At 38.8% G+C, this 9,031-nt stretch overlaps 1 long non-coding RNA gene across 1 annotated transcript; it reads right to left on the bottom strand.

Moving 5' to 3' along the window:
- Positions 1–2,168: 2,168 nt before the first annotated feature.
- On the bottom strand, positions 2,169–8,947 carry LOC310639143. The gene is made up of 2 exons (XR_014492246.1): positions 8,879–8,947; positions 2,169–3,773 (listed from the first exon to the last, which is right to left on the bottom strand). It is a non-coding gene; the product is annotated as an uncharacterized lncRNA (long non-coding RNA).
- Between the last annotated feature and the right edge of the window lie 84 nt (positions 8,948–9,031).

Raw genomic sequence — 9,031 nt, 5'->3', positions numbered from 1 at the left:
GTATGTTTTTTTAGCTTATTAGAAAACTGTCATGCCTCTCTTATCTCATCATTTTAAGTTCACAATTTAATACTACTTATTAAAGGAACCCTACTTCTTAAAAGGAACCCGAGTCCATTGAGATTTACATAGTACTACCGTAGGAGGGTAGATAAAAGTTGTTTCATTTTTGTGATCTTCTCTTTTTCCTCTCCTCCCCACCAGAGGATAAGTGTGTCCATTCTTGGCACCTGTCAAACTCCCTGACCCATTTATCTCTTAAAGATTCTTCTAACAGAAAAATGAGTAGAAATTTAGTATGCTGCCAAAGCAAAACATCAGCCTCAAGTATAACATGTATGTCTCAACAAAGCACAGAAGCCTTCTTAGAAAAGCAGGTGGTGGGCAGCTACACCACCCAGCACTTCCCTTCTGGTCAATGGATATTTGGCGATGAAGATGGAAGATTTGCCATGGAAGATGTGATCGGTTTAGGATATCGCTCATAACATACCATTAAAATTCCAAATAGGCCATTGACCCAAAGTACTTGAAACCTGTGGTTAAAATAAAAAGCCAGCGTTTTGTAATGTCAGCAATGTAGAATGTATATAACCAATGTAAGATTTGGTGAGTTATCCCATTGTCCTACTTATCTTTCACAATTTTATTTTAAAAAATCTAATCTGTCAGGAATCAGTTTGGGCTTGGAGGCAAAGAAATACTTATATTCAATACAATACAGATTTTCAATAATGGTTGAAAATTGTATATATTCCTATATTATCACTTACATTTTAGCTGCATCATGTCCCTGGGATATGAAATCTTGTTTACCTAACTACATGACTTAATTCTGGTAACCTTACAGTTGCCACATGAAAATTTTAAAAAACCCTCCTTGTATTTCCTATTGGTTGATTCATGGATCTTTAACAACTTGCTTGGTAGCTCTATTGTTTAGTACAGTTGCAGCATAAAAGATTTATTATTTCAAGCCTATGCACAAGAATCTATTCAACTAAAGTTCAAATCTGAATTGGCCAAATAAGAGTGAATGGAATTTAAGGGTGTCTGGACAGAAAACGTTTGTGGCAACATAAGGACTCTAAGCTGATGACACATTTACCTCCGTCCCTCAGCTCTGCCTGTTCTTCTACAATTATACACATAAAGAAAATGGATTTTGCACCTAAGAGAGAAATATACATAAATGTTTACACAGGCCATAAATAAGGGACTAATACAGTTAGCTAATGATAACCAATAAAAAGATTTATCTGGGTATATTTTATTTAGGTTTTGAGAAGAATGGAATAAATACAGAAAGGATGGAGTATTGTAAGATACTGAAAATTTCTGCATTTTTATGTTGCTCATTAGAGTAACAACTGTTTCTTCTGTAGTTTCATTTAACTGCACTTCATGTGGACCCTTAATTTAGGTCTCTTATAGCTTTCAGGACATGTCAGACTGCACTGGGTCTAACCCCACAACTGAGGGACCCAGATTGGTTTTAGAGGAAGTTGGGAGTCCAGGGTCATAGTTGTGTGCACCAGTAGGCTCTGGCTCATTCAAATGCTTGTGCGGACAGCAGGCTGAAGACCACTATTTGTGGAGTGCTCCAAAGTCTCTTCAAAATGGATTAATAGATTTCAAAATGAAAAATATAATTCACTATTAAAATAAAAGGAACCGAGATGGAGAAACACTGCACACAAAAATTAGACCTACTCAATAATGACAAACTAGGAAAAGGAATTATAGTGTATGATTTGATGGAAATGTGAATCTAGTGTGCAACTGCTATAAAAAGGCAAATTCCATGCTTCAAATAAGTAAGAAGGAAACAGAAAACAGAACACACTAATATAAAAATATGGTAAGACCATTTGGAAGTTTATGTTGCCATTGCACCTTAGAAGAATACTACCAAGTTGGAAAAGGTGAAAAACCAGGGGAACCAAAATTATTAAAAGCCTGGAGCAGGTCACATTTGAGGTGAAACTATAACTGGGGCTCTTCACATTAAAATGAAGGAGCATAAGGAAAAAACATAAGAGAGGTATGAAAATCAACATGAATACACATAATTTTTTAAAATCTCTCACAAATACTATGTTAAGACAATCTACTATGCTAAATAATCAAAGATTCAGAGCCAACAGAAGGACATACATTTTCACATAGTGCAGTAACAACGGATATTTAATGTCATTTCAATCATAAGCAGCATGCCTGTTTATACATTGGTTGTTGGGAAGTGACAGTTGAAAGGTGCTTTTTCCATCCATCCAAGATCACAATGTTCCCAAATTCATCCAGTTGATCAAAGAATGCCAATATGGTACAGTGATTAAAGCATTGGATTGGGAGACCACAGGTTCTAGTCGTCCATTAGACATGAACATTAGCTGGATGTTTTTGGACAGTCAGGCTCTCAGCTCAACCTACTTCACAGGGTTGTTGTTGTGGGAGAAAGAGGAAATGGGTGCACTGCACATGCCATCTTGAGAGGCACAAAATAAAAGCAGGATATAAATTTAATAATTTTAAAAACACTATGGGACTCAGAATGTTTCATTATATGGGAATATACCACATCTAGCAGGGATCTTATTGTTGTCCCTTTTATCTCCACAGGATATCACAACTAACTTACCTTTTTTCTAGAGACGGATGTATGGACTGAAACTTTTGATCGTTTAAAAACATATCAATGGTGTCCATCATTTGTAAATAATGATGGTAATAATTATTGCTATATTTATAATAATGGTACTAATAATGGCACTTTGCTTTGCAGCATGTTAGCTTATATTCAAGTGATGCAGAAAGCCTGGTCTTGCTGGTGTCTGCTGTCCATAGGCATCATGAATATTTCTCAACTTCTTTTGTTCCTTCATTTACCGTTTCTATCTTTTACATATTACTAAAACTCTTGTTCCTGTAACCTTTAACCGGATGAAACAGTGCATCATATGACAACAGTCTTTGAACCAAGGTACGTCAAATGGGCTAACTTATAGAATGCATCCAAAATCCAAAATCCATGACTTCCATGGAATTGAAATTTGGCAAATGTATATAAAAATTGGCATAAAATTATCATAAAACATTTTATGACCTAATATAAAATGTCATAAAAACAATTCCTTTGGCCAACACCTGATGTTTGACTGTGTGACAGAGTTGAACATGGCTTATTTTCAAAGCAGATACATCCTGACTGTATCCCAACTTTTCCAGTGAAGACGGTACCTAAGAATCTCTGCCATTGTTGAAGGCATGGAAGGCATAGATAAATTGATCTGGTACAAACATGATTGAGGACTCTGGTAAGGAAATATCTCTGGCATGATGATCCAATGGGTCATAGGTTATCTAGTATATTTTCAACAATGGTACTCAAAGAAGCTAATAATAGTTAAACTGGAGACAGGGTACAAACATAATTATTTGTGATACTTAAAATTCTTATTAGTAAAGTATTTTTCAGTATGAATATAGGTACATCATTGTTTATTTCCCTTAGAAGATTAGGAGACAGATGATACCACAGACAATGCTGAAAAATAAAAATAAGGGTCAAAAACAGGACTCCTGGCACCGCACAGTGAGTTCACATTTTTATCACATCTTCATTAAAATCTGATAGGCTTGAATGCCAGTTGGCTAAAACGGTGGTATTGTTCATTTTGCAAACAAAACTGAAAATTCATCAAATTTTGCAGGCAGCAATAAAATCCCACACTCCAGCGTAGCATTTTCAAAGGTTGCTCAGGAAATTGTGCCTAGAAAAATAATGGACAAAAGTCAGTCTAAAAACAGTTATAGTTAGTCTCATTTGCCTGATACAGGGTAGCCCTGCAGTATGAGGAAGTGCCACGAGACAGCTGATTTTACAAAAAAGCCAGATAGACATTTTAAAGTGCTGTTGCACACAGTCAAAGTCAGCTCCTTCCTCAGAAGAAGGAATCTTTATCAACCAAGAAATAATATTGTTTTCACAGCCTTCTGGGGAGTTAATAGAAGGAGGATTCTTGTGCACAGGGATGGTAAGATGTCTAAAAACTGATGGTTAAGGCAGAAAAAGTCCATCTTCAGGTTTATTACTCTTTTATCTCTCTTCAGGTTGGGAGTGGGTGGAGGGATTCAGTTTGAAGAAAACAGCTTCAAAAGTATCCAGAAGTCAAGCCATAAAGCAGACATGTTAAACACAAGGCCCGGGGGCTGGATCCGGCCCACGAAGTGGTTTCATGTAGCCCGCGAAGCCATCCTGGAAACAGTGAGGGAACGGCCCCCACTGCCTTGGCCCTGGCCCAGAGACCCTCCTTCTGCCAGAGACCCTCAGATCGGTCCCACTCCTGCCCAGGCTCCCATAGGCACCCTTGATGCGAACGATGTAGAGCTGGCCACGCCCACCCAGTAGGCCATACCCACCTGGCCCCTTGAGGGCAACCGCAATGCTGATGCGGCCCTCAATGAAATTGAGTTTGACATCCCTGCCATAAAGTGTTTTACCACAATTTAAATTGGATTCAAAAACCTATTATCAGCCAATGCAGCAACTACAGTTCTATTGTATTGCTGTTAATATAGTTACACCGATCTGAATTACTGCATTTAGGACCAGATGTAATTCCTGTGTCATCTTCAAAGGCAGCCAACCAATACATTAGGACACATGGATGTCTACAGAGGTTCTCAATCATTCAGTTTGTCCCAAGTCCAGTTGCCTTTGGGACAATACATTAAGAGTAAAAAGAGTGTGTTGAGAGTGAGTCACGCTATCAGAGGCTTCTGTTCAAGAAAGGACTGCAATTGGCTTAAGAACCAAAACCTAGCAAGTGGTCTTTTGGCCAGGACCTTAAATCTGCTGCTAGAAACAGCTATGAGTTACAGCTACAGCAACTCACCTCCTGTAAAATTCAGTCACATCCAGAGCCAATACTGAAGGCAAAAAGAAAGTTGTTCCAGATACATCTATATGAATTGCAATCCATCCTGCTAAAATAATTTAAGCTTGTTGTGTCCCATCAGTTCCTTACAGCTTCCAGGAAAAGATAACAATCTTTGCTACATCTACTGCCAGGTCTAGGTAGGTGGCAATATACAACTGGATATCAGTGACAAACTGATACTTCACCTCACACTGTTGGATAACCTATTCCAGGGATTTCACCTAGATGTTAAAACAACATAAGGAAGAGAACTGGGTGGTTAGACTGCTTTTCTCTCCTGCCAATGAACATGCTCAGGACAAGAAGAATAGTGCTTCACATTCCCACAGAGAGTTCAGAGCTCATACTACAGGAGCAATTTTTCCCCCAGACTCAACAAGGTAAAAAAAATCATGGTTAATGTCACAAGATCCTGCTGTAGTGTTCTTGCTAAGCTTTGAAAAGTGACATTCGATACTGGGCAAGCGTGAACAAGACAGGATTTCATGGTCGCATCTTAATGAACAGAAGGGAAGATCTCCCACTTATTCTTGCCCTATTTGCTGACCCACAAAAAGCAGACTTATGAATCATCACAGAAAGCTTACCAACTCACTCATTTCACGCTTACCAACTGGTCAGGTTGTAAGTTGCATAGCAGGGAACATACTGCTAATATTTACCATTACTGATTATGTAAAGCCAGAGATTTAACACAGACCCACTGGGAAGAAATAGTTTACAGCTTTCTATGACCTCTCAAAATACTTCTCAAGATCATCAGAAGGGAAAAAAAGATTAAATTTTGCCCCATTTGATTGACCTTGCTTGAAACGATCAGTTTCATGCTCCTGAAAAACAATTATTTCAAGCAACATTGCTCTGAAGGAAGTCATTGCTTTTCTATCTCTCCCAATGTTTTGTTCAAGCTAAGCACGTTTTATATAAATCTTTTTATTTGAGGGTATAATTTTGCTTTCCTAACAAATCAATGCAGAATCCTTCTAGAATGTAGATTTATGCTTTGCTTGCACTGTTTACCACAAATCTATAGCACTTTTCCTAATCAGTTACTAGCAGCTCAGTTTTCATCTGTAAATATGAAAAATAATTAGTAATCACAGGTGTAAGGGCCTTTATAATTATCAGGGGCCCTTGATGGAGGGGAAGAGTCTAATTCTTTCCTTCTGTGTTCATAGTGAAACCCTTTCTTGAAATCATTCCTTGTACTGGTAAAAAGTACACTTACACTAATAAAGGGTTTTAGTCTCACTGATTCTTTTTCAAATCCCATAATCATCAGCCTGTTCCTCTGTCCATTCCCTAAAACTTTACATTTTTAAAAGGTGTCTATTAAATACAAAATGCCATTCTTAGTTTGGCTATAGAACAGGTGTAGACAAAAGTTTCCAAACATGGCACTGTTACCCCTACAATCACTAGGAAAAAAAATTCCCGTTGCCATCATCTGTCTTCATTTATTCCTCAGAATACTAGCCAGGTATGAGAAAGTATCTTCTCACTTCTTCCTATTTATTTATTGATTGATTGATGGGATTTATATCCCGCTCTATCTCCCGAAGGACTCAGGGCGGCTAACAACAAAACATAAAGTACAGAAATTAAGATAAAAATAAAATTAAAATCATCTGTGCAATAAATTAAAATTAAAAACTAAGAATAAATTAAAGATTGTAAATATAATTAATTAAAATGCGTGTCAGTCCACTAAAATGGCTTGTTTTAGCTATATCTACTCCCTGCAGTGACTTAAATATTTTTTTTTGCTGGAGAAAATCATTGCCAGTGCATAGATGTATTTGTGTATATTGGTTAGGGGAGGCCACAATAAGGTTTACTTTTTCCCCTTGAAATGGTAGTAATTGATTCAGTTTAACAGCTTCTTCTTGAAATACTCAAAAAATTGTGAATGTTTGAAAACTTTTATTTTAAAATATACTAACTTAAAACAGAGTTCACTAAAAGCATAATGAAAATGTAGAATCAAAGTTTCTATTTTGAAATCCAAGACTATCTTCCAGACAGAAGTCATAATACTACACTAATATCCACATAGCAACATTTTTGTTCAGAATCACTTTCATGTGAGATGGGCAACTGTACAAATATAATAAATAAAACACTTTACAGGTAGTTCCAGACTTATGACTATTTATTCAGTGACCATTCAAAATTACAACAGTGTTGAATGAAGGGACTTATAACCTGTGCCTAAATTTACAGTTCTTGCAGTGTCCCGTCATGAGATGAAAATTTATGTGCTCAACCTGCTTGCACTCACAATTGAAGGGATATTGCAACTCTCCTCTAACGTATCTCCACCCTGACTATGCTCTTTTTATTATCCTGCAAAGTGGTACTTATTAGCTGTGGTATAAAAAGGTTAATTAGGCAGATGGCAGTGGGCTCTAGACTGCAGTTCAGCAGAAACCAGGAGCAGAGAATGCATTAAAAAAGGGTAATGCAGGTCCATGCTGTTTGATTTTGTACAGTCAGAAAAGGGGCAATGTAGTTAGGATCTAGGGACGCAGTGGCTCAGTGGGTTACGACGCTGAGCTTGTCGATCAGAAGATCGGCAGTTTGGCAGGTCGAATCCCAAGTGCTGCATAGCAGAGTGAGCGCCTATTACTCGTCCCAGCTTCTGCCAACCTAGCAGTTCGGAAGCACGTAAAAAATGCAATTAGAAAAATAGGGACCACTATGGTGGGAAGGTAACAGCGTTCTGTGCGCCTTTGGCATCTAATCATGCTGGCCACATGACCATGGAGATGTCCTCGGACAAGTGCTGGCTCTTCGGCTTTGAAACGGAGATGAGCACCAGCCCCTAGAGTTGGAAACAACTAGCACGCATGTGCAGGGGAACCTTTACCTAGTTATGATCAAATGAGAAACCTAATGGGCTCTATCAAAGTGAGGAACAAAAAAGTAACCCCTATAATTAATATAATCCAAAGTATTCAACACAGGCAGCAGTTATTCCCAATGGATTCCACACAAGAGAAACAAGCAAGAGATAGGAATGAGATAATGACATAAGGTAATGCTAGGTATTACCTTCATTGCCTTTCGTGCCTGGAAGAAAGATGGGATGTAAATACAAATCTATAAATAAGACTAATTGTACTCTTTGTTGCTATATTACATTTTTACAATTGCTTTATGAAAGCCCTGCAATGGCCTTTATTACACCATATCAAGTTGTCCTATACCAGGGGTAGGCAACCTCGGCTCTTTTATGACTCATGGACTTCAACTCCCAGAATTCCTGAGTCAGCTATGCTGACTCAGGAATTCTGGGAGTTGAAGTCCATGAGTCATAAAAGAGCCGAGATTGCCTACCCCTGTCCTGTACAGTAACATTTCTTTTCACCAGTCCTCCCTCCACACTCAGCCTCTTCCTCTGGGAAAAAAGGCCACTCTAGACACAGAAAAAGAGAAGGCCCAGAACTGAATACCTAAACCCCTACCTTCTATCCATTTCTCCCATCCTATCATCACTGCACAAAATTACCAATTTCATATCCATTTTTTTTAAAGCAAACAGAACACCCTTCCTTAAAAAAAACAACCCACCACTAATAGCTGGGACTTCTGGGAGAATCTTATGCACAAAAGTTAATTTATTTTGGCCAGTGAAAACTTAACTGTACTTAAGGTACAGCGTGCGGCACTTTTGAGATGGCACAAGATATTGTCTTCCCCCCCCCCACCCCGCCCTAGAAACAGCGTTTTAAAACTGCACTCAATATTTTTTTGTTTCCGACAAGACGGGCGTCTTTACGCAGATACTTTCCGGAAGAAGACCCAGCATGGCTCTTTAGTTATTAAGCAAACGATCTTCCCTGCCCACTTCGCTTCTCCCACAGGAACACGGAGAAGGAAGAGAAGGGGTGGGAAGGGACGTGACACTGACTCAGCCAGCAAGAGGGACTTACCCAAGAGCTGCGCTGGGACACGCTGCCGGGTTTCTGTACACGCAGGAATGACTCCCTCTCCACGCTGCCGGGCAGCCGCTGATCACGCGTGACTCCCGCTCGCCGATTGGCCCGAGCTTCACACACCTTTGAAGGCGATTGGCCGGGTCCGCG

This window comes from Vipera ursinii, assembly GCF_947247035.1.
Source record: "Vipera ursinii genome assembly, chromosome: 3".
Classification (NCBI taxonomy): domain Eukaryota; kingdom Metazoa; phylum Chordata; class Lepidosauria; order Squamata; family Viperidae; genus Vipera; species Vipera ursinii.
The sequence above is the reverse complement of the archived record's forward strand: the minus strand, read 5'-3'. Positions and strand labels throughout refer to the sequence as shown.